Raw genomic sequence first — 26,779 nt, 5'->3', positions numbered from 1 at the left:
TCCTTAATCCCCATCACCTCTTCAACCATCCTTCTACCTACCCACTTCCTCTCTGGTAACCATCAGTTCTCTATAATTAAGAGTCTGTTTTTTGATTTGTCCCTCTCAAAAAAGTTGTTCTTTTACGTCTTTTTTTAAAGAATCCTTGTGTAGTCTAGTCTCAAAGGACTAATAGTATTTTGCGGGCAACTTGACCTGTTCCCTTCTGCTCACTCAAGTGTGGTGGCTAAGATTCATTATGAAGCCTTCCCTTGGAAGTCCTGATACTGCAGAGGCAGCCAAATCTTAAGTTATTGTTGGCTTATTCGCTGAATCATTTAACTGAAATTCTGCCAACTGGATGCTCCATTGTTTCCTAATAAAACTGTTAGACAATACTAACATAATTAGTGCAAGATTAGTTGATTCTTCCCCCATGCTATCTTGTGTCTTATCATCATGGTTATAATTTACCTACTTAAGATTATATGAGTTTGATGCTTGTAGAAAATAAAGTGTGATTTACTCTTAGTATTTAGATAATTCTGCTGTTTTCAGTACACTCTAAGCCAAATAGTTTCCTTCATCAGGATTTTTTTTTTTTGGTAGTTTTTGTCATTTGTGAACTGTATTTTACTTTGTGGAGATCAAAAGGAAAGGAACTAATATTTGTTGAGTATCTACCACGTGTTGGGTGCTTTAAGATGTTATTTTATTAAATGCTTAGAATAACTCTGGGGAGCAGGTGAATCGTTTTATTTTACAGATGATCAAATTGAGGCTCAGTGAAGTTTTGAAGGTAGCTATATGTAGGTAAAACAGGGCAGAGCTGATCTGAAGACATCTACCCGGATTTACCACGAAATTTCCTGTGCCTTTGAGGAGGGGGTAAAGGCTGACTCTGCTCAAACCCCTCATCTGAAAGAACAGGCAGAATTGATTTACAGATAACTCAGATTACCATCTGCTGTTGAGGTAGTAGTTTAATGAGTTAGGGAACCGGCTTTTCAGTTTTACTTTGTTATTCTGAGATTACATTGTTTTAATATAGTAATTGGTGCCTGACTTCAAGAAGAAAGCTGACTGAAAATGTTTTAAATATCACATATTTCTTGCTGAATAAAAAAGGGTTTAAAGTTCTAAATTTAATTACTGAATGGGTTAAATCCTGAACCCGCAGGTTTTGAAATGTCTTATATTGGTATGTGCAGAAGTATCAAACTCCTACCATTAGCAACCTATGCCCGGTGAACTTTGCCAACTCTAACAAATGCTGTTGTCATGCTGTTGTCTAAAATCCCTTAAAGTGATCATCAGCAACCACCTATATAAATCTGGAGGTAGAGCAGGTACAATCTATCATGCTAATCTTTGAGGGATGTTAGCTAATGTAAGTATACCATGTGTCCTGGCAGTTATGGATGAGCTCCCAAGTAAAAATGAAAGAACATTTTTGGTCTCAATTCTTATTATTCTATTATCCGAGGCATTTATATGCTGGGCAAAGATAGTAAGAAAGATACTGAGGAAATTCAAGTGCTTAGAAAAGTTTAAAAAGAAGAGTTCACAGATAGTAAATGAAGAGGACTGAGTAAGCCCACCCACAGCATACTCTGGGGTCTGTTACACTTAATACTTAAGGAAAATAAAAAAAGTTTATATTCTTTTCCCATTGAATTATCTTGGCATCCATGTAAAAAATCAATTTACCATAAATGTAAAGGTATATTTCTATACTCTCATTTTTGTCTTAATTAGCTTAGTGTGGCTTTGGGTAAGTTTTAAAATCAGGAAGTGTGAATCCTCCAACTTTATTCTTTTTCTTTCAAGATTGCACTATTTTGGGTCCCTTGCATTTCCATATGAATTTTAGAATCTGTTTGTCGGGGCACCTGGGTGGCTCAGTCAGTTAAGCATCTAACCTCAGCTCAGGTCATGATCTCATGGTTTGTGGGTTCGAGCCCCACATCGGGCTCTGTGCTGACTGACAGCTCAGAGCCTGGAGCCTGCTTTGGATTCGATGTCTCCCTCTCTCTCTCTCCCCTGCTTGTGTTCTTTTTTTCTCTCTCTCAAAAATAAATAAACGTTAAAAATTTAAAAAAAAAAGGATCACCTTGTCAATTTATCAAAATATGACAACTTGGATATTGATGGGGATTTCATTGAATCTGTAGCTTAATTTGGAGAGTATTGTCCTCTTAATGATATTTCACGTTCACATCCATGAACGTGGTTTGTTTTTCCATTTATTAAGATCTTCCATAATTTTTCAACAATGTTTTGTAGTTTTCAGTGTATAAATCTTCTTCCTATGTTAAAATATATTCCTAAATATTTTATTCTTCTTGATACTGTTATAAATGAAATTGTTTTCTTAATTCATTTTATGTTTGCTCATTGCTATTATATAGAAATACAATTAATTTTTTATTGAGGTATAATTGACATAGTGTTATGTTAGCACAATTGATTTTTAATTATTGACCTTGTATTCTTTAATCTTGCTGAGCTTATTAGTTTGAATAGTTTTTTGGTGGATTCATTAGAATTTTCTATATATAAGATTATATTATCTGTACTGCATAGTTTTACTTCTTCCTTATCAATCTGAATACTTTTTATAAATATTTTCTTGCCTGACTGGTATGGCTAGAACCTCCAGTACAACACGGAACATAAATGAAGAGAGCTGATATCCTTGACTTATTCCTTATATCAAGAGAAGAACATCCAGTGGTTTTTCATTACAGGTGATGCTAGCTGTGGGGTTTTTGTAGATGCACTTTATTAGCTTGAGGAAATTCTGTTCTTAGTTTGCAGGGTTTTTGTCATTAAACAGTGTTAGATTTTTCAAGTGCCTTTTCTGTCTCTGTTTAGATGATTGTGTAGTTTCTGTCCTTTATTTTGTTAATACAGTATTACATTTTATTGTTTTTCAGATGTTAATCCAACTTTTCATCCCTGGGATGAATCACATTTGGTCAAGGTATATAATCCTTTTTGTATGTTGCTGGATTTGGTTTGCTGGTATTTTGTTGCAAATTTTTGAACTATATTGATCTGTAATTTTCTTGTGGTATCTTTGTTTGGTTTTGGTATCAGGGTAGTACTGATCTCCTTGAATGAGTTCCTTCCTCTTTTTCTTTAGGGGAAGGTTGCGATTTGGTGAAAGATTGATATTAATTCTTCTTTAAGCTTTTGGTAGAATTCACCGTTGAAGCCATCTGGACCTTGGCTTTTATTTGTGGGATATATTTTTTTTTTATTGCTAATTCAATTTCTTGTTATATATCTATTTAAAACAATTTTTAACATTTATTCATTTTTGAGAAAGCGATAGAGTGCGAGTGGGGGAGGGGGCAGAGAATGAAGGAGACACAGAATCCGCAGCAGGCTCCAGGCTCTCAGCTGTCAGCACAGAGTCCGATGTGGGGCTCAAACCTACCGATGGTGAGATCATGACCTGAGCTGAAGTTGGATGCTTAACCAACTGAGCCACTCAGGTGCCCCTATATCTATTTTTTTGAGAGAGAGAAAGGGAGGAGAGAGGGGCATACGTGAGTGAGCGGGGGAGGGACAGAGAGAGAGGGAGACATAATCTTAAGGCACCCCATCCAGCACAGAGTCTGGCATGACATGAGCCCAAATCAAGAGTTGGACACTTAAGTGACTGAGCCACCTGGGCACCCCTATATATATCTATTTAGTTTCTAGTTCTTCTTTAGTTTGTTTTGGTAGTTTTTTCTTTCCTACAGATTTATCCATTTCATCTAGATGATCTGATTTGTTCCCATTCATTCCTTATTTTACTAATGAGTCTTCTTGATTAGTATGGCTAAAGGTTTACCAATCTTGTTAATTTTTTATTTCAAAGAACCAACTTTTGGTTTTCTCTATTGTTTTTCAATTCTCTATTTCATTAATTTCTCCTATAATCATTATTCCTTCCTTCCTTTTGTTTGCTTTGGGTTTAGCTTGCTCTTCTTTTCTAGACTCTTAAGGTGGAAGTTTAGGCTATTGATTTGAGATCTTTTTTAATGTAGGCATAACATTTACAACAATAAAATTCCTTCCGAACACTATGTTAGCTGAATTCTAGAAGGCTTAGTATGTTGTGTTTTCATTTTCATTTATCTGAAAGTGTTTCCTAATTTCTCTTGTGATTTCTTCTTTGACCCCTTGGTTACTTAAGAATGTGTTTAATTTCCACATATTAGTGAATTTATGAAATTTTCTGTTATTGCTTTCTAATTTAAATTCATTGTTGTCTGAGAACACAGTTTGTATGATTTGTGTCTTTTTAAATTTAATGAGGCTTTATTATGGCCTAATATATGGGCGCTCCTAGAGAATGTTTCATGTGTATGTGAGAAGATTGTGTATTTTGCTTCTGTTGGTGGAAACGTACTATGTATGTCCGTTAGGTCTCATTGGTGTATAGCGCAGATCGTGTCTTCCCTTTCCTTATTGATTTTCTGCTGAAATGTTCACCTTAATACATTCAAAGCATTTTAATGTTTTACATTAGTATAAATATGAAAATTTACTATCAAGGTAAAAGACTAAAATGCAACCTTATAGTGTTGTTTAGTGGGCTGTTTAAACAAAGTTAAATTTAAAAATTATGTACTTTCAGGGCACCTGGAGCCCCCTGTCAGGCTTCATGCTGAGCATGGAGCCTGCTTGGGATTCTCTCTCTCCCTCTGCCCCTTCTCCCTCTGCTCTCACTCTCTCAAATAAAACATTTTTAAAAATTATTTAATTTCATTAATTTTTAATATTAAAATTTAAATGCAACTTAAGTTCAGTGCTGTTTTCTCAGGTCCATGATTCTTTTGTATCTATGTGATAGGATTTGCTTGTAAAGTACACTGAAATATTTTTTCAAACAGTATTGACACTCATCTCATCTCAAATGAATCAATACTCTCTTTTGATCAACTTATCTATTAGGAATTAAGAGTTTATTTGCTAATGTGTGGTGGAGGTGACTGTTCCAAAAAATGTAACAAATGTAACCCACATCTTGATGCTAACCAGAATTGGTATATAGTTGAATTTTCTTATTTTTCATTTTCATTGGTAACATTTTTTGATCTGCACCTACAAATGGATGTGCAGTGGTAGAAAGGCCATGTGAAATTCAGTTAATAGAGGCAATTTTTAAAAAGTATAAAGGTATGAATACTAGTAAATTCTTTTCCTCAACTAAAAATACTTGGACATTTTAGCATCATGTACTTGTGAAGACAATATAATTTGACTTTGCAGCACATATAGAAATTATTCTGCATTTTAAAAATAAACTATTGTTTTGAAATTATACCCACATTTTAGTGTTTTTTGTTTTTAACCGTAGTTAGAATGATCTCTCATTTAATGAATTTTGTCACAGTGACCGTTTTGGAAGGCCATTTGGCCTAAGTAGATAAAGGGTGAGGGTCAGAACATAGAGGAAAACTTCTACATCATTTCTAGATTATCCAGATTTTTGGCTTATTAGAAACTACAGCAGTTAGATAGATTGGAGAACAAACAGGAGCTATAGAAGAATCAAAAAGAATGTAATAGTGGAAAAAGTACAGAAGTAGATGAAGAAGAACATAGTTGCAGAAGTCTTTTTATGTCCTTGGCAAGGAAGCCAGTGCACAGAAATGCCTTCCTGGGCTTTGTACATCTGTGCATACTGTGGTAGGGACGTTTCTGAGTGAAGTGTGTCGTTGGAGCACGTGCTCCTCGGCGCTGCAGTTCTTACAGTGACTGTAGATCGTGAGGAACACCAAATGACCAAAGGAGTGGATTTGATTGTTTCATTAAGCGTTCTACAAATCTAGGGGCACCTGAGTGGCTCAGTTGGTTAAGCGTCTGACTTCGGTTCAGGTTATGATCTCCCGGTTTGCGAGTTCAAGCCCGGAGTCCTGGAGCCTGCTTCAGATTCTGTGTGTGTCTCTCTCTCTGCCCCTCTACTGCTCGTGCTTTGTCTCTCTCTCTCTCTCAAAAATAAACAAACATTAAGAAATAATAAAAAAATAAAAATCTTATAAGCTGATTTAAGAAAGTGATGATAGATGTAAAAATGTTTGGCATAGAAGAGGGCACAGTGTAGGAATGTGATAAATGTTGGCTGATATTAACCTATCCGTAATATTCTGTCATACTTAATAGCTCTGGCTAGGGAATTTAGAAAGCTCGAGTTACAGTGTTAGATCTACCACTAACTCATTAAGGGATCCTTAGCAAGTCACTTGATTTTCTTTGATTGTAAATTACTCAAATTTCTTTCTACCTCTAAAATTCTATGGTTCTATTAAATCCATATAGAAAAAAAGCCTTAAATAAAGATTATTTTTTAAATAGAGGTAGAAGTTTTGTTGTTCTCAACTTTTACCATTTTAACTAGGGTACACTACATGAATAAGATTCTTTATAGCCTTATCTAAAGCCAACCACTGATTTATTTGAAAACAAAGGGTTTCTTTACAGTGTCATTTAGCCTGGCATTGCCATGAATCCAAGAATTATTCCACACTAATCAGAGAACAGTAATTCAGTTGTACTTAAATTTAGAGTCCCACACAGCCATTCACCAGAGATGAATTGAGGTGAACAAGTACTTCTAACTTAATTTGCAAAAGTTCTAAAATGTGCTGGGGAAATACACTGTGGGAGAGTGAAAAGTCGGTGGACAGTGTGGCTCGGATCATGCAAAGCTGTTGCAGAAACTGCCTTTTGTTACATTTTCTGAACTGTGTGATTTCTAGTAAAAAAAAATTAATGACAATGTAAATTTTAGGAGCATTTTTGCCATTTTGAAAATGTTGATGTATGGTCTGACTGTTAGATCATGAATCCGTATGTTTGGTCATTTTTGTTTTTAAAAACAAAATCCTATATGGAATCATATTCATGTAGTTATGAAGGAGAAAAGCCTTACTTTCCTTTACGTGCAATACCCTGAACAATTCTGTCCTCTGGTCATAAATGTGTGGCAGTTTTTCACACACCCAGCAGTTCTGAGACCCCAGCTGCGTGGGCCTACAAATTAACCCGATCCTGACAGCGTTTGGAGAGGCCACATATTAAGAGCTCAGCTCTATAGAACCGTCGTCCCGCCCCCTTCTGCCAACATCTGCGGCCGGGCGGCTACCTGTGCTTCTGAACCCAGGGTTCCCTCCTCAGGTTCGACAAACTTGCTGGGGTGGCTCACAGAATTCAGGAAAAACGGTTTACTTACTAGATTGCCACTTTATCGTAAAAGCATAGAACTCAGAACAGCCAGCTGGAAGAGATGCTTAGGGCAAGGTGGTGGGAAGGCGTGAGGGAACTTCCATGCCCTCAGTCAGAGGAGCGCCACTCTCCCAACCTCCGCGTGCTCCGGTTCAGACGGACGTTTTCTGAATCCTGCCTTTGGCTTTTCTATGTAGGTTTCAGTACGTAGGCATCGTTTATTAAATCATTGACCGTTGGGTGATTTATTTAACCTCCAGCCCAGCCCCATTCCCCTCCCCAGGGGTGGGTGGGTGTGTGGGACTCAAAGTTCCAACCTTCTGATATAATCAGATTGGTGTCCCTGGCAACCAGTCCTATTGTTAAATTACCTAGGTGTTTTCCAGAAAGCACCATGTTAACATAAACTCAGGTGTGATTGAGGTAGGCTTGTTATATGAATGACAAAATACACCTGTTTCACCCTTATCACTTCATCACTTAAGAGGGTTTTAGGAGCTCTGCCAGAAACTGATAAAGACAAAATAATATATGTATTTCTTCATATATATCACAATATCATAGTAGTACACTATCTTTGTTTTGGAAGGCAAATTATGCTCAGAGACAAAGTTTGTCTTTGTCAGTGAGAAAATTAATAATGGGAAACCTCAGGGCGCCTGGGTGGCTCAGTCATTTAAGCATCCAACTCTTGATTTTGGTTCAAGCGTTTGAGCCCCGTGTCAGGCTCCACACTAAGTGTGGATTCTTTTTCTTTCCCTTTCTCCCTCAGTGCAAGTGCATGCTCTCTCCCTCTCTCTTTCTCATTTTCAAAATAAATAAATACACTTTTAAAAAATATCTTAAAAAATAATGGGAAACCTCAGTAGAATGGGGACGGGTGGAACTCTCCTACCCAGCCACGGATAGTCAGCTGCGGACCCAACAGAAAGAGATAGATTTTGCATATGACACCACTTTACTGTCCCAACAGAAGGAAGAAAGTCTTAACCTTATGTGGCTCCCTCCCAAAAGCTCAGCTAATGAGAGACAGCCACAATTCAGCCAATGAAAATCCACTATACTTCCAGTTCCCAATTTACTCCAGTGGATTTTTTTTTTGTTTATAACTGCCTCCCCAACTTGCCCCCTTTCTCTATAAAAGAGCCTGTGAGTCCTCTCTGGACTTGTCTAAGCTTTTGCTGTAGCTTACTTGTTCTGGCTCGCAATTCTGTTTTTTTATTGAGTAAATCCATCTTTTGCTGGTAAAAATAACTGGAAGTTTTATTTTTAAGGTTAACACCAGCAATTTATTTAATGTAGGTTCACTGTAGTAACTTCATAAGCCAGTAGCATACAGGATAACGTCTCTTAATAAACCAATGAAGAAATAACATATTCCAAATAATGGTATCTGAATCACGCTATTGTCCCAGGCAAGGAGCAATAAAAGAAATAAAGTCCAAGTTTAGTTGAGGTATACCTTTATATAGTGGGTACTCAGGAGAGACAGCTCAGCCAACTGAGAACTGATGTTAAGCTGTCAGAGCAAAAGTGAAAGTCCTTTGTTCCTAGAGCATGTTGGTAGGGAACAATGGCACTGATGTTGATTGGAAAGATGTTCCTTTTGGGGCCACTGCACAGTTTCACCACTGCCGATAAAAGAGTTGCCTTTACCACACCAGGGTCCAGGGTCCCCAGGGTCTCAGTAGAGCTATTTATATCAGCAACGGGTAGACTTGCCAGATTGAACATTCTCAGATGGTCCTCACAGAATCTGGGTATTTTAGTCTAAATGTCCACTTGCCATAGTTGCTTCTTCTTCATATGTTTTTATTGATAAGCCCCAAGCAAGGCCCTCGGCAGCTGAGCTATGGAGTACTTATCAGTGATAATGGATGAGATGATGAAATCCTGACACAACTTACACCAACTTTACTCTTTACAAACTTTACTCCTTACTTTATACTCTTATGAATAGTTTCATTTTTGTCACAAGCAAGTGGATTTGAAATCATATCAAACCAATATACAACATCCTTGATTAAGAATTGTGAAAATTGGGGTGCCTGGGTGGCTCAGCTGGTTAAGCGTCCGACTTTGGCTCAGGTCATGATCTCCTGCTTTGTGGGTTTGAGCCCCGCGTCGGGCTCTGTGCTGACAGCTCGCACTCTGTCTCTGTCTCTGTCTCTCTCAAAAATAAGTAAACATTACAAAAATTTTTAGATAAAAAGAATTGTTAAAATTATGACAACCAAAACAATTTTTTTCCACCTCCATTAAAAGAATACAGTACACTTTAAATATCCATGTAAGCTTTAATGGAAAATCAGGAGGCAAGCCATCTGAATGTACTCTGGGTTTTTCTCTTTTTTAATTTTAAACTCTTACTATTAAAATTCATTTATCATAATTCTGTGTACATTGCCTTAGGTTCAGTTTTAAAAGGGGGAAAAGTGGAAAACAAGTTGCGAAACACCAAGGTAATGGATGGTGGTTATGAGTCATTATGGTTTATTGTGCAAGTATGTACAGAAGCAGAAGGATCTATCAGGCACACTGTTCTCTTAAAAGGACAGATTTCTCAAGTCCTCGGTGACAAGGATCTCGTATATGTGTAATGGAAGTCTCTTCTCATGGACTTTCTAATCATTAAAATATAAAGTTTGGGTTGCTTGGAGAAGGTAAGTGATTGTGTTGAAGACTATATATCTGTTGGGTAATTCTGTGCTACCCTGGTCAGCATTTGCTCTGAAGCCTTTCTAGGACCCACCAGATCTAGCTGTATCATGGAGGACAGTATTGACTTTCAGACCTTTTTAAAAAAAAAAAAAATTTCCCTCTCTTTTTAAAAAATGTTTTAATGCTTATTTTTGAGAGGGAGAGAGAGACAGACGGACAGACAGAGTTCAAGTGGGGGTGGGCAAAGAGAGAGGGAGACACAGAATCTGAAGCAGGCTCCAGGCTCTGAGCTGTCAGCACACACCCTGACGCGGGGCACAAACTCAGGAACCAGGAGATCATGACCTGAGCCGAACTAGGACGTTCACCTGACTGAGTGACCAAGGAACACCAATAAATAAACAATAAAAAAAAGATAGCATTGCGCCTGCTTTGGATCTCTCTGCTCCACCACAGCTTATGCTCTTTCTCTCTCAAAAATAAAGACTAAAAAACATGTTTACTTATTTATTTTGAGAGAGAGAGAACGAGCGAGCACAGGAGTGAGAGAGAGAACTCCAAGCAGATCCTACACCCTCAGCTAAGAGCCCAACATGGGGCTTGATCCCACTACCTTGAGTTTATGGCCCAAGTTGAAATATACTTAACTGACTGAGCCACCCAGGCACTCCCAGATTTATTTTTACAGGTAGAAAGCAAGAAGTAGTTTCTCATTTCATTTGAGGTAGTAGTCCATAGACTTAACATTTTGAGCTTAAAAGGTCATTTTGTTTACTCAAAACAATTTTTTAAAGATTTTCTTTTGAGAGAGAGAGAGAGAAAGAGAGCATGTGTGAGCAGTGGGGAGGTGCAGAGGAGAGGTAGAGAGAGAGAGAGAGAGAATCCCAAACAGGCTCCATGCTCAGGGAGGAGCCCAACTCGGGACTTGATCCCATGACCCTGGGATCATGACCTGAGCGAAAATCAAGAGTTGGACACTCAACTGGCTGAGCCACCAGGTGTCCCTTTAAATTTATTTTTGAGGGGCACCTGGGTGGCCCAGGTGGTTAAACATCCATCTTTGGCTCAGGTCTTGATCTCCCAGTTCCCAAGTTCAAGCCCTGTGTCAGGCTCTGTACTGACAGCCCGGAGCCTGGAGCCTGCTTCAGATTCTGTAGCTTCGTCTCTGCCCCTCCCCGATTTGTACTCTGTCTCTCTCAAAAATAAAAAATATTAAAAATTTTTTAAAAATTTTTTGAGAGAGAGAAAGCATTAGACTACTATATTCTTAATGGATAAAAATTTTTGGACCTGATTTTGTCTCTCTTTTGTTAATTACTTTAAAGGAAGACATTCTACAACTTTTCTTTCATTAAGTCCTAAGAAGCTGTAAGGGAGGAGAGAGATCTGGAAAATGACACAGAAATAATTCTTTAGAGATTATTCCTGACCTAAGCATAAAGATGATAATAAGCCTTTTCCCCTAATGTTGTACCTGCTGGAGTCTGACTCCAACCCATTACCTTTTTTGGGCTACGCAAGCTCTGGGTGATTAGAGCTACTCCTCTGGGTTACATGCATCTTGTGTGTGTCACTCCCAAATCATGGCTCCTACACTGACCTTTATCCTTTGCAGGTCAAACTGATTATGTCCAGCTGCCTCCCCACCAGACAACTAGCTTCACGTAGTGCTGCTCTACACATGGTTCAAACTCAGCATGTCTTCTCTCCCCTCTTCCTGATGCCCTGCCCCTACTTTCTACTAACTTTGTCTTCCTTTTATTGTCCCTATTCAATTCATGGTATCACCATCGATCTGAGAGGCGTTCTAGACTTCTTCGTCTTCCTTACTGCCTGCATCCCATCATTTACAGAGTCTTCCTGATTTTACCTCCTACATGTTTCTCAGGTGTGTCTCACCTGTTCTATGTCAACTCCAGCTTCTCGAGTCCCTCGTCACCTCCCGCCTCTTTCAGTGACCCTCTCTTAGATTTCTGCAGCCCCATCTTGCTCTTGCCTCATCTTTATTTATGCTCCATATTGCTTTTGAAGCAATTTAAAGTGAAGATATGACCATTGTCATTCCTGTATACAAACACCTTCCTCATTTCCTATGCTATCAAGTCTAAGGTCCATAGTATGGCTTGTCAGGCTCGCAGTGATTCTCTGCCTTCCGCTTATCTACTAGCTCCTCCAGGCTCATGCTCTCAGCTCCAGCAGTAATTCCTTCCACACACACTATGTGCTTTGATACTGGTCCTCTGTTGTTCCCCAACTCATCCAATTGTCAATACTGAACTCAAGAGCCACCTTTTTTAGGACATCTTCCCTAACCTTCATTTTCCTCCCTATACCGACTCCCAAAACAGAACCACTTGCCTCTCCCCTGTTTCCATCTTAATCTCTGGATACTTCTAACATACTGTTGTATTGGAATTATCTCTTGCAGCCTATCAGGAAGTCTTGATCTCCCTGGGACACCTTCAAGGGGGTACTTTTTTTTTTCTTTCCAGAGATGGAAATCACAGGTGTTATTAAAATTACTTGGTGCACCTGGGTGGCTCAGTTGGTTAAGTGTTTGACTCTTGATTTCAGCTCAGATCATGATCTCATGGTTTGTGAGTTCAAACCCCACATCAGGCTCCATGCTGTCAGCATGGGATTCTGATTCTCTCTCTTCTTCTTTCTCTGTGTCTCTCCCTTGCTCTCCTGCTCTCTCTCAAATAAATAAACTTTTTAAATCTAATTTTTTATAATGTAAATACAAGTTAGTTAGCATATGGTACAATAGTGATTTCAGGAGTAGATTCCTTAAGCCATTTAGTGCCCCCCAACCCCTCCAACAACACTTTTTGTTCCCTATATTTAAGAGTCTCTTATGTTTTGTCTCCCTCCCTTTTTTTATATTATTTTTGCTTCCCTTCCCTTGTGTTCATCTGTTTTGTATCTTAAAGTCCTCATATGAGTGAAGTCATGTGATATTTGTCTTTCTCTGACTAATTTCACTTAGCATGATACCCTCTAGTTCCATCCACATAGTGGCAAATGGCAAGATTTCATTCTTTTTGATTGCCGAGTAATCCTCCATTGTGTATATACCACATCTTCTTTATCCATTCATCCGTCGATGGGCATTTGGGTTCTTCCCATACATGGGCTATTGTTGATAGTGCTGCTGTAAACATTGGGGTGGATGTGCCCCTTCGAAACAACATACTTGTATCTCTTGGATAAATACCTAGTAGTGTAATTGCTGGGTCATAGGGTAGTTCTATTTTTAATTTTTTAAGGAACCTCCATACTGTTTTCCAGAGTGGCTACACCACTTTGCATTCCCACCAGCAGTGCAAAAGAGATCCTCTTTATCTGCATCCTCACCAACATCTGTTGTTGCCTGAGTTGTGAATGTTAGCCATTCTGACAGGTATGAGGTGGTGTCTCAGGATGGTTTTGATTTGTATTTTCCTGATGTTGAGTGACTTTGAGCATTTTTTCATGTGTCTCTTGGCCATTGGGATGTCTTCTTTGGAGAAGTGTCTATTCATGCCTTTTGCCCATTTCTTCACTGGGTTATTTGTTTTTTGTGTGTTGAGTTTGATAAGTTCTGTATAGATTTTGGACACTAACCCTTTATCTGGTATGTTGTTTGCAAATATCTTCTCCCATTCAGTCAGTTTCCTTTTAGTTTTACTGATTGTTTCCTTTGTTGTGCAGAAGCTTTTTATCTTGGTGAGGCCCCAGTAGTTCATTTTTGCTTTGGTTTCCCTTGCCTCTGGAGATGTGTTGAGTAAGAAGTTGCTGTGGCCAAGGTCAAAGAGATTTTTGACTGCTTTCTCCTCTAGGATTTTGGTGGCTTCCTATCTTAGGTTTAGGTCGTTCATCCACTTTGAGCTTATTTTTGTGGATGGTGTAAGAAAGTGGTCCAGGTTCATTTTTCTGCATGTCACTGTCCAGTTTTCCCAGCACCACTTGCTGAAAAGACTGTCTTTATTCCATTTGATATTCTTTCCTGCTTTGTCAAAGATTAGTTGGTCATACATTTCTGGGTCCGTTTCTGGTTCTTCTATTCTGTTCCATTGATCTGAGTGTCTGTTTTTGTGCCATCAAAATAAATAAACTTTAAAATTATTTGTCAATATAGGCGCACTAACAGTATGAAAGATAATAAATAATGTGACTTAGTTCTATGAAAATAATAAGTTCAGTCATTTTACGTAGGCACTTTCCCAATTATACTTAAGCACCACCGACTCCTCTTACTGCATCACACTGCTGACATTAGTGTGGTTCAGCTCTCAACAGTTTGCATTCATTTCATTAAAGGCCAAGTTACAGTATATGAAGTTATTTGATTTTATATAATACAGCTCATAGAACATAGTAGAACCTCAAAAAATGTTTGTTGAGCTGATGAATACTAAGCTCAGTCTGTGCAGACTGGGCCTTGTGGTTAATTGCTCATGTTACTCTGGCCATCTGCTCACACTTAAAAACAAAAAACAGGCTAAAAAAATGTAGGAAAAAATTCCCCCGATTCTGTCTTGCATACCAGAGGAGCCTAATCTTCGTAAAGCCCTATTTTAATTGCATGCCTACCTTTCTTAACCTACAATAGCTCTTTATTAGTTCAAGTCCAAACTCCTCACTCTGTCTATTCAACCTAATTCTGGGCAGCAGTTCTCCAGAATCAGTCTGTACAGTTAGATGCACTTAAGTAAAATATTGGCCGAGTGGGTAGGGAATATGGATTGGTTGTACTAACTTAAAGCAGATTTTGGCTTTCCAAATCTAGGCATTAACATCAGGGTATAGACTTTAAAGTTATATGTTGGTACACTAATCAAGAACTTTGTATTCTTTAAATATCTATTGAGTGCTCACTATGGGCAAGGCATGGAACAGTGATTGAGGCTTCAGTGATTATCAAAATCAATGTAATCTCTGCCTCATGGAGATTCTGGTCTAATTCCGAAGGCAAATAGTTATAATTCAGGGTAGAAAGTGCTAGGACAGGGGAAATGCCCCAGGACTCCAAGTTCATAGCAAGAGGATTTAACCCAGCAATAGGATCAGAGAAGTCCTCTGAGGCTTATTGACATCTAGCTTGGTGATAGTCGATGGGCTTGCATTACATGTGGAAAGAACGGCAAGTGTAGAAGTTTAAAGGAAAGAGAGGCTGGTATGCTCAAGAAAATGAGAGCAGTTTCCTAAGGCTGGATCATAGGTATAAGGAGCAATCTCTATTACTGTATTAGACCATGAAAGAAAAGAAAGGGTATCTCTTTGTCATATCAGGGATTTGCTTCCTCTTTTCCTCAGGGTCTAAACTGTTCAAATAAATTAATTCTTTTCTTTCATGGAAGTTTTAAGAAGAAAAATAAATCAAAATGAATAAAACAAGCTTCTCTTCTTTTACTGCTCAGCTTCTAGTCACATGTTGCTTTTCATTTATGTAATTTATGCATACAAAATGAATAAGTCACACTGAGATGTTATAGACATCATGTAATTTGCTAACCCTCCCTAACCCCCTTGAAGCATTTCCTTGGATCTACTCCTTGGATTTCCATGACCATCAGAATAACATTAGACTCCTCAGCATAGTTGTCTAGCTTTTTGTGCTTAGTCTTTAACCTGCTTCCCTATCTGTATTTTTAATAATTTGTCTCCTTCATCAGAACTTACTCTTTGCTCTGACATATCTTTTGCACACCCTGCTTTTGAGCCTTTACTTAACCTTCTCATCACTTGGAATAGCCTTCCCTTTCAGTGCCTATCAAATTATGATCCCTTCTTGAAAACTCGGTTCAAGTACTTTTTCTATCGAGTCTCTGATTTTCGTGCTTTCCTTCTTGCCTCCTCCAATTTTTCAGAAATGTTTTCTTTTTCTTTTCAATAACACATACTGTAGTCTCTTGCAGTGGTTTTAAAAAATGTGGGTTGCAACCCATTAGTGACTTGTGAAGTCAATTTAGTGATTGTGATCAGCATTTTAAAGCCTGGAATAAAATAGACCAGAATAAAAAATACCAAAATATGTTGTATATCAAAAGGAGTATAGGTTTTCCCCACTATCCAAAGGTAGAGCATTCTTATGAAAACTTTCATAAACCAAAATGGTGTAAAGCAAAAAACCAATTACCATTAATTTATATGGCAAAAAACTTTGAGTGTTCCCAGATCTAAAAATTAACCTCTTAGGCTTTCCTGATACCAGAGGATGTATCTTGCTAATGGTTGCCCAAAATAAATCACAGATAAAGTTCAGATGCTCACAGACACTGTCCAAAGCTGCCGCAGCTTGATGCTGAGATGCTGAATGTGATTCTGGGCATGGAACTTGGTGGTGCCACTCTGGCTGCTTGGGGTGTGCTTTCTCCATACAGGCTCACTGCAAAACCAATGCTGAATGCGGCTTTTGTGTTTTACCTTTTTGGTAAAAGCGAAAATCCTCTTCAGGTTTCTTTCAGTTAGCAAAAAGAGGTGCTGAAGTAGGTTTTTCATAAAAGCAAAGTGGTGTAACACAAGCTTTCAAACAGAAGGGGATACCTGTGATACTTGTTCTATGGTGCTTGAGCTGCACATACATACATACATATTTATATTTATATGCTTGTTCATCATGTAAGAAATATTAGTATAGTTCTTGGTAAAAAAAATTTTTTGAAAAAGATTGGTTAATATATCTGTGGATTAGCCCCCCAATTATATTATATGTTGCTTTATGACAAGGACTTATCACTTGAGCTCTAAATATTCCACCCTCTCTACTTCATATCATATCTAGGGTGTTTTGTTCATTTTAAGAGTTGATTTTCTTTTAACTTGTCTCTAATTCTCCCTAAATTATTTTAACAGCCTTTTCATAAAATTGCCCTTATGGTTCAGTCTAGCAAAGTGGAATCTCCCAGCGCTGTCTCCACCGCTGAGAAATTTCCTTGGGGGGGTCTTCCGTTCTCCAGTTCCCATCTGGATTGTTGCCGGATTGTCATTATTGTTCTCTTTGCCTCTTACCTGGTCTGGATCCCTTTCTGTCTCTTTTGTGGCTTATTCTTATTCTTGTTGTTATTTTGGTAGAGCACATAGTCTGATAGCTTAGTGAACAATTGTACCTTCACATTTGAGTCATAAATTGGCTGCCTGTAGAACTCTGGTTGAAAATTGTTTTTCCTCAGACTTTTATTTATTTAATTATTACTATTTTTAGTATTTATTTTTGAAAGCGAGCGAGCGAGCATGAGCTCAAGAGGGGCAGAGAGACACACACACAGAATCTGAAGCAGGCTCCAGGCTCTGAGCTGTCAGCACAGAGCCCGATGCGGGGCTCAAACTCACAGACTGAGATCATGACCTGAGCCAAAGGCAGACACTTAACCAACTGAGCCGCCCAGGCGCCCCTTCCCTCAGACTTTTAAAAGCATTACTTTATTGTCTTCTAGTTTCTACTGAGGCATTTAAGATATGCCATTCTTATCCCTGAACTTTTCCATGTGACCTCTTTATCCCTCTCTGGAGCTGTTAAGATCTTTTTATATTTTCTATTCTAAAATACTGCAGTGATCTGCCTTCTCTTCAGCCATTATGCTAGTACTCAGTGTGCATTCTTTTTTTTTTTCTTTTTATAAATAGTTTATTGTCAAATTAGTTTCCACATAACACTCAGTGCTCATCCCCAAAGTGCCCTCCTCCATGCCCATCTCAGTGCGCATTCTTAATGTAGAATTGCTGTTGTTCGTGTTTTGTAAAAATGATTTGAGAATTTCATCCTCCCTATTTTCTCTTTGTAGGTCTTTGATTAGTTGTGTGTTTGGTCTTTTGGGTTGGTCCTCTAATTTTCTTACCTGTTTTTCCTGTTGTCTGTCTCTTGCTATTTTTGTTCTGCTTTCTACAAAAGTCCCTCAACTGTATCTTCCAAGCTTTTTATTGAATTTTTTGTTTTAGCAGTGTTGTTACTTTCCAATAACCCTTTCTTATTATCTGATTGTGATTTTTAAAAATTATTTTATTGAACTTGTGGGGATGAGCACTGAGTGTTATGTGGAAACTAATTTGACAATAAACTATTTGTAAAAAAAAAATTATTTTATTGAAAAAAATCTTATTCTTGTTCCATGAATAGAATATTTTTCTATCTCTGTGAAGGTATTTTTTTTTTTTTTGGTAGATTAAAAACCTTTTGTCTATTCCTAGTATTCTATTTTCTGTTTTGTTCTAGTTTGTTTGGTTCACATATGTTTTTTCTTTTTTACTTTGGTCCTTTATATTAAAAGTTTTCCATAAGTCGCTGATGGTCACTCAAAAGTAGGACACTAAAGGCACCTGGGTGGTTTAGTCAGTTAAGTGTCTGATTTTGGCTCAGGGTGTGAACTCACTGGTTCGTGAGTTCGAGCCCCACATTACGCTCCATGCTTTGTATGGAGCCTGCCTCAGGTTCTCTGTGCCCCTCCCTCTCATGCGCTCGCTCTCTCTCTCTCAAAAGTAAGCATTAGAAAAAAAGAGTAAGACACTAAAAATATGTTAAAAACAGAATAAAGGTCTGTGTATCTGAGTGGAACTTGTTAAAAGTGAGCCAGCTTCTTTGATGGGGACCATCACGGAGTTCATTCTCGGCAGCTGTCTTCTTGAGGGCCGCTCAGTTTTTTCAGGTAAGAAGCCTCTGTCTTTCCTGTTGCGCCAGATCCTGAGCCTTCCGCGGCATCTGCAGGGTAGGTTGGCTCACCCCTGCCCCTGTCCCCTCTGCAGACCCTCCCGGTTCACTTTCTACCCCCTCTCTCCATTTCCCACTCCTCCATATGCTTTTTGTCTTCATATAGTATGGAGTTTGGTGTCTTTTGTGTTTTTCCTATTGTTTTAAGGTGACTTCTGGGAGAAAGGGGTGAAACATCTTTATACCAACATTTTAAAATGAGAAATCCTTTCCTGAACTTTTTAATTCACAAGTTTCTCCATATACACTGTTAAAACTGGAGGGAATATGCTAATGTTTCTTCTACACAGGCATGTTGAGACCTAATTAATTGTTAATGTATTTATGTAGATTAAATCCTTGTGTAAGTATTATGTGGCATACTGTTTTCCAGAGAGCGTAGAGAGAATGCTATAAAGATTTTAATTGTTTTTAGTTTTAAAAAAAGGTTTATTTATTTTGAGAGAGAGTGAGAGACAGCAGGGAAGGGGCAGAGAGAGAGAGAGGGAGGGAATCCCAACCAGGCTCCGCATTGCCAGCACAGACCCTGACACAGGGCTTGAACTCACGAAGCATGAGATCATGAGCTGAGCCGAAATCAAGGGTTGGATGCTTAACTGACTGAGCCCCTCAGAAGCCCCAAGAATGATATGTAGATTTGAAATTACTTTTGTGGTTTTTCATTTCAAAAAAAACAAACGTCCCCCTCCCCACCCCTCCCTTTTAACTTTGGATTTTGGCAGGCTGGTGTTTGTTGTTCTCTCGTGGCCAATTCAGATATCCAGAATATGACCTCAGGAGACAGTTCGTAATATGAAGCATGCTGACGGTGGCCTTGTGAAAGTCGTTGGTTCTCGTGATACTGAGGTGTGAAGTTTATTTTTAAAATAGACTGTTTTATTCCCCAACCTCATTTTAGTGTTCTTTTTTTTTTTTTTTGAGCATATGACTGTGGTTTCTCCATCCCAGTAATAACCTCAGTAAAATTTCTTACAGAGTAATTCCTTACAAATAAAAGACTACCGGGGTGCCTGGGTGGCTTAGTCGGTTAAGCGTCCGACTTTCGCTTGGGTCATGATCTCGCGGTTCGTGGGTTCGAGCCCCGCGTCGGGCTCCGTGCTGGCTGCCAGCTCAGAGCCTGGAGCCTATTTCACAGTCTGTGTTTCCCTCTCTCTCTGACCCTCCCCTGCTCACGCTGTCTCTCTCTCTCCCCTAGAAATAAATAAAAATATTTTAAAAAACAAACAAAACAAATAAAAGACTACCTTCGAATAGTTTGAACAGCCAAATCGTTTCTTTGAGTAAATAGTACAGAATGCTTGTTTTAGAAAATTCAGGTCTAAGGGTAAGAAGGCTGGAGAAGCCTGAGATGGTGCCATGTTATAGAGGGACGGTATTACATGCTATTTTAGAAATCTTTGACGTGTGTGCCATTTTAGTAGAAAGCTGCTTATCTTTTAAACCTTTTAGCCACTTAGCAATTAATTTTTTAATTGATTTGATTTGCTCAGTCTTCATCAAAAGTCAATGCAACGTGCTTTACGGAATAGCGTGGCTAGTAGAGCGCAAGGAGTAGTGTTGGGCAGGTACTGGTTTGCATCCCAGCCGTGCTGAGCAGTAACTCACGTTTCCTTTTCCACTGCTGTAGAATGGAGTGAAGAAGGTGCCTTTTGGGGATTACATGAGGGAACACAAGCGAAGGCCTCGGCACAGGGCTTAGCTCCATTAATGTTAGTTCCTTCTACTGAAGCACGTAAAGCATCTAGCTCAGTGCCTTTTCCACCTACGTTCCTCCTACTTACTCTGCTGAATCAAAACTACCAGTAGAAAATTATATAATTCAGATCCTTTCTTCTAATTCTTAGAAGATTTAATTTGGAGATGGCTTTGGTGAATTCAAAACCATACTGCCACTGAGGCAGTGTTATGCTCAGAGCTTTCCAAAAGAGTTAATCCTGTCTGTGCTGAATTAGCAACCTGTGAAAACAATAGTACATTCCTGGAGGGAATTCCAAATTTTTGAAATAATTTCTTTGCCAAGCTACTCAGGCTTTGGGTATTACCTAGGGGAATTTATGTGTCAAACCTTGATAGATTCTTCCTCTTTATGTTAATGTACTGTAAATCTGCTGGGCTCCTCCTGGCATGGGGTATGTTTTGTCCAGGCTATTCCTGGTATCACCAGCATCATGATTCTCCCGGACCTGACTAGAGCTAGGGACCCCCAGGACAAGTTCGGCTCTGCCTTGACTTGAATTTCCTTCTGTCATTGCTGACTTTGAGATCAATAAACTCTCTACTCTGACAAGTATAAGGAGCAGGCTCATCAATTTTAATTTTGAAAATTGCCTGCGTGCTATTGTCCTCAGCTTGTCTGGGTTACCTTTGCAAAGATGGTGGATCCTCCATTTGAAACCCATTATGTCAGAGTTGGCCATCAGGGATTTCTAATTTTGCTATTAAATTATTTCCACTGAAAGTCTAACTAGATATTCTAGCTGTATGAATGCTTATATGAGAGAATGGTAAAGGAAACATAGAGTAAGGGATGGATCCATTTTTGTATTATTCAGAAAATTATTCTACAATATAGTTTCTGAAATTAACTACCTTTGGTCAACATATAACAAAAAGGGTAAACTTTTATTAGTTTAATCTGATAGAAAAATTGTCACTTTATTAATGGGCAGTTTCTTGCATTTGGAAGATTAAATTTTGAGGGTAAATATTATATAGCTTTACAGATATATTTTTATTAAACTAAAAATCTCCACTTAAGCTTTTTTATTTAAAAAGTAGAAGGTTTAACATTTCAGGGATACAGTGGACTTAGATTTGAATTGCTTAAAATATTTTTTGTAAGATACTCACTTTTTTAAACATATTATTAAACATATAAAAGAGAATATTCACAACAAGTATGTAAAATATAGAGAATAAGATTAAAGCAAACACCCATTTATCTACCACTCAATTTAAGAAATAGAATATTAGTAATACATTAGATTCCCTATGTGCCCTTCCCCAATTCAGTTCATGTCCCTCCATCTACCAATTAACTATGGCAAAATTCTGTATTTATTATTCTCCTGACTTATGGTAAAGATTATTTTTTCAATGTTTGTATTTATCTCTAAACAATAAACTGCTGAATGTTTTGTTTTTGAAACTTACATAAATGGAATAATTTCTCTGGATACTTTTAACAGTAGTGTTGGTGACATTCATCCATGTTGTATAGAGATGTGGTTCATTCATTTTCATTTCTGTGTAATATTCCATTGTATGACTGTCCCACAATTTACTTATCTATTTTTCTCTTGATGGATATTTGGGTCATTGCTAGGATTTGGGCTAGTGCAAACATTGATTTCTTATACATGTCCCTTGTTGCATATAAGCAAAAGTGGAATTCCTAAACCAATCGCTTAATTTCTAAATTCCACGAAAACTGCAGTTTGCTTTCTTTGAATTTAAGGAGGATTTGAAAGGGCATCTGGATGGCTCAGTTGGTTGACTCTTGATCTCAGCTCAGATCTAGATCTCAGAGCCATGAGTTCAAGTCCTGTGTTGGGCTCTGTACTCGTATTGGACTCATGAAGCCTACTTAAAAAAAATAATGAATTTAAGGAGGATTTGAGAGAATTTATTTCAAATCAGTGGTTTGGTAATTTGGTATCAATTTTAGCAGTTTTTCTAGGAAGAATAATTCAAATTAATTAAAGATAGTTGATTTATTCAGAAAAGTCAGGGAAGTGAGGAATTCTAGACTATTTAGATATGTTTACACATGGATGTAGGGATATAGATCTATAGATATGAGATAAAGACATAGTCAATTTCAGGAATCAGAATATAATCTTAATAATAATAATGGCTAATTTTTATTGAACATGTATGAACAAGATGATTGTCCGGTACATACCAGTTGAATAATTGAATATAAACCACTCCCTGGAAATGGTTTGTGTGTGTGTAGTGTGTGTGTGTGTGTGTGTGTGTGTGCACGTGTATGTGTGTGAGAGAGAGATTCTCTGAATATGAACAGTGAAAAAATTGCCTTCAGATTGCTTGATTTTTGGACAAAAAAGGCAGTTTATATTTATTCAGCTTGCTTTGATCGGGGCATTTTCTACTACCTGGAAATAAGATGGACTGTAAGATGCTGAATTAATTTTTTCCTTGCCATATTTGAATTTCTACAAATTCAAGAAAAGATGAGTCAATAATGGCTGTTGTAAATGTGAAGTTTACAATTAGTGTTCATTGCCAATGCTTTCCTTTCTATATACCTGGAAGTGTTTTACAAATGAAATTAATGTGAATTTCTGATATAATGCCCTCTCTTCTGAAAAGTCTTTGCTTTACAGCTATATAAACATTTGCTCATTTTTAAAGTTTATTTATTTATTTTGAGAGAGAGAGAGTGCACACACACATGTGTGCACTTGCAAGTGGGGGAGAGGCAAAGAGAGTGAGAGAGAGAGACAGAGAGAGAGAGAGAATCCCAAGCAGGCTTTGTGCTGTCAGCTAGAGCCTGACTCAGGCCTTGATCCTGCGAACTGTGAGATCATGACCTAAGCTGAGATCAGGACACTTAACTGACTGAACCACTCAGGGGCCCCTAAAATCTGCTCACTTTTAGGATTTCCTCCCTTCCTCTCTACTTAAGATACTTGTTTTTGCCCATGCATGGGCCAGGCACCTATTTGTCTAAGTGCTGGAGATGTAGTAAGAAACTGGATCCAATCTTGCCCTCAAAAAAAACCTTAAAGTTCAGTGAGAGAAAGGGGTATGTGAACAGGCAATTCCTGGACAATTTGCTTTGATAGGGTTAGTTAATCTTATATTAATCTTAAAAAGGGGGGAGGGAAAGCTTCCACTATTAAGATATTTTTAAAAACCTGTTCTTTGGTTTAAAATAAATACTCAGTAAACTTAAGTACCTGTTTATATACTTATTTTTATAGGTAACTTTTAATACATCTGCTTTCAAAGCTTTAAAGAAAAGGAAAAATGATTTATTATGATTCTCCCTAAACAGAATACCATTCTGTTTTCTTGTTTGGATTTCATGAAAAAGAAGAACTGCTTTTCTCATTGCTTCAATATTTTTTTAATTCTATGAGTCATGACTTCTGGAAACTTCTTATTGGGAAAACATTTAGTAGTCCTTGATCACATCTTGTGATTATTTTAATGAACTCATAACTATGGCATGACATTTAGAACCATGTAAACAACACATGGGATGGTGCCTTGAATCCACATATGCTCATGCACTTAATAAATGTGGATATTTTAATACCGGCTTCCTTCACTAAAAGAAAAAGTAGGTATAGCACATGAGTAATCTCTGGTTACTAAATATCACTTACTGAGAGGTCAATCTAAGGGAGACTATGAAGTGTCCAGTGCATTTGGCCGTGAGGAGAGCACTGTACTAAGTGTCAAGCAGTTTGGGGAGGTGAGGAGTGGACATTGGGTTGAAGAGTGAACAGTAGAGGAACAGAGAAGAAAGCAAGTGTGGACCGTGTTGATTCAACACATGAGTGTGGAATAGGGTGACTCTCTATCCAGGTCTGCGGAGCTTCCTTGGACTCAGGTCTTGCAGGACAGTCCCAGGCAAACAGGAGCATTAGGTTATTCTACATACTAGCTCTGTGCTGGGTTCTGAGGTAGAAAGCAAATGTGCAAAGAGAGAATTATTATATAATGTGGTAATTTAGGATATAAACTTAAGAGGCTGTGCAGACACAAAAGGGGACACTCCTCAGTTTGCAGAACTTGGTCAGAAAGAAGTTGTTGAGGAGAAGATGAAGTGAATTCAGTGAAACAGGGATACCCCGCAAAAAACCAGGGGGACAGAACATTTCAGGCAGAGAAAGAGCACAGCAGTGGGTATATAGAGAAATATAGGCAGTTTTTTCCTTAAAGAGAAGGGGAAGTCACTAAAGGGGGAGGGAGCCCAGTTTCTTGTACCACAGGGTTTGGGGGATGTTGGAGATGCTAGGGGAGATAAGGACGTAAAGAGAGAGGTGTTTTCAGTGAGACTGGGACACTGATGAGGGAGAGAGAGAAGAAAAGAGGGGAGTTTAAGAAGAGTAGGGAAAGCACAAGTTTCTGCGATGGTCAAATGTGATATTAGGTGGAAAAGATCTAAGAATTATGAAGTGATAAAATAAATAGGTAACACTAACTGAATGCTTCCTTTGTTTCAAGCACGAGAGAGAGATACAGTCTCCATTTTACAGGTGAGAAAACGGAGGCAACAGTTACACAGTTTCTAAGAGGCAGAAGCCAGAACTCTATAGATTCTGTGGATCCCTTCACTTTATCTGCATTTAATACATTTCAGCGTGTGACTTCACCTGACATTCACAACCACCTCTTGTGGTGTTTTTATCTCCAGGTGAAGGGACAGTAACCAAGGTAGAAACTTGTCCCGAGTCCCATGGATAGTCAAGATGGATGGTTAGGTGATGTGTAGGAAAGAACAACTACAGACACTGTAAATTGCTGAAACTTTTCTTTTCCCTACATTACGTACTTTCCCAACCTTAAAAGAATATGATCCTACCCTCTCCATACTCCAGAAATATTCTAGCCATTTGCTTGTATTTTGTTTTCTTGAACTCAAATGCACTTCCCTCTAGAAGTCACAGATATCACTTCTTAATTCCTAACCAAGTTGCAAGATTACTAATATTGGCCCTAGACTTCAATTGCCCTTATGAACCCTGAGCTCCCGTTGCCTTCTGAGTCCTGAGTTTTGGGGAAGTGGTAGTGACTCTTTGAAGCTTTATTTGACTAGCAATGAACTAGCAAAGCTTTGTTTGACTGTTGTGAGAGAGAAGTCTTCAGAAATCTGGAGGTGGGACTCCCAGAGCTTCAGCAGAATTGGTTGATAAAAGTTGGGGTTGACCTTCCCATCAAGGGCAGACAAGGGCCCTAATAGCAAGGGGAAGAGTTGGTTTGTATATTTTGGATATTCAAAGATCGGGGGGTTTCTGTTTAAATTGTGACAGGGGTTAATTGTGGTTAATTTCTGCACTTACAGGTGAGGAATAAGAGACAATGCAAAGTTAAGGAACATTGCCCCCATTTTTATGTTGCTAGTTAATGATTGAGCCACGACTGGAGTTAAATCTCTACCCCCTTAAGCAGTTGCCCCAGTGGGATAAAAAGCCAGTAAGGCTTTACTACCAATATACTGATTTGCTGGTACATCTCCTATAGATGGCAGCTGCCTCATTACACAGAATGCTTTCCAGGCAGGCTCTCAGACCTGGAGTTTTCATCAGTGAAGCTCTAATGTGATACCACACAGCATTCCCTCACTCACTCATTGAGTGTCTCTAATATGTTAGGCATTGTCCTAAACCCTTTCAGACCCAGTGGTGAATATGACAGGTACAGTCTCTGCCCTCATGGTGCTTAAGGGGAGATGGTCATAAAACAGTTACACCAAGTGTTTAATTACATTTGTGTGATAAATGGTATGTAGGCTAAGTTTTGGATACAAGTATCCTAACCTAAATCCAGGGTGAAGGAATGGTTCCTTGAGGAAGTATGATTCAGGCTGATTCCCGAAAGGAAGTAGGAGTAAGCCAAGTCTTACGGAATGAATCGTCTCTCTCCAAATTCATATGTTGAAATCCTAACCCCCAGTACCTTAGTATGTGACTATATTTGAGGATAGAGTCTTTAAAGAGGTAATTAAGGTTAAAGAAGGTCATTAGGGTGGACCCTAACCCAGCATGACTAGTGTCCTTCTAAAAAGAAATGAGGACACAGGTATTCACGAAGGGAGGGCCAAGTGAAGACACAAGGAGAAGATGGCCATCTACAAGCCGTGAAAGCAGCTTCAGAAGAAACCAACCCTATAGGCACCTTGATCTTGGACTTCTAGCTTTGGAGTTGTGAGAAAATAAATTTCTGTTGTTTAAGCTACCCAGTGTGTGGCACTTTGGTATATCAACCCTAGTAGACATCAAGCAAAAAGCAGAGGTAGGAGTGCTCCAGGTAAAGTGAATATATGCAGACTCAGAGAAGGTTGTGGTTGGCTAATTTACTATTTTAAAGGACTCATTCCATCTATTTGGAGGAATAGGAGAATGAGAAGAATATCTGTTATCTGCATTTACAAGACCAAAAATCTTTTCAGGTTATGAGTTATGGAAAACTAGCAAAGATTCCTGAAATTGTCATATGTCTAGTGTTTTCAAAGATAATAATAGGAGTGTC

At 38.4% G+C, this 26,779-nt stretch overlaps 1 protein-coding gene across 5 annotated transcripts in view; it reads left to right on the top strand.

Moving 5' to 3' along the window:
• Positions 1–2,917: 2,917 nt before the first annotated feature.
• The window catches only part of SGK3 (serum/glucocorticoid regulated kinase family member 3), a 119,261-nt gene continuing 95,399 nt past the window's right edge, over positions 2,918–26,779 (top strand). For all 5 annotated transcript variants that reach the window (XM_077751791.1, XM_077751788.1, XM_077751790.1 and 2 more), the window contains exon 1: positions 2,918–2,965. The gene's annotated coding sequence lies outside the window, so the exon portion shown is untranslated. The remainder of the gene's footprint in view (positions 2,966–26,779) is intronic.

The sequence above is a fragment of the Crocuta crocuta genome, unplaced genomic scaffold (genome assembly GCF_008692635.1).
Source record: "Crocuta crocuta isolate KB4526 unplaced genomic scaffold, BGI_CrCroc_1.0 scaffold20, whole genome shotgun sequence".
Classification (NCBI taxonomy): Eukaryota; Metazoa; Chordata; class Mammalia; order Carnivora; family Hyaenidae; genus Crocuta; species Crocuta crocuta.
Note: the sequence above shows the minus strand (reverse complement) of the source record. Positions and strands in the feature narration are given on the sequence as shown.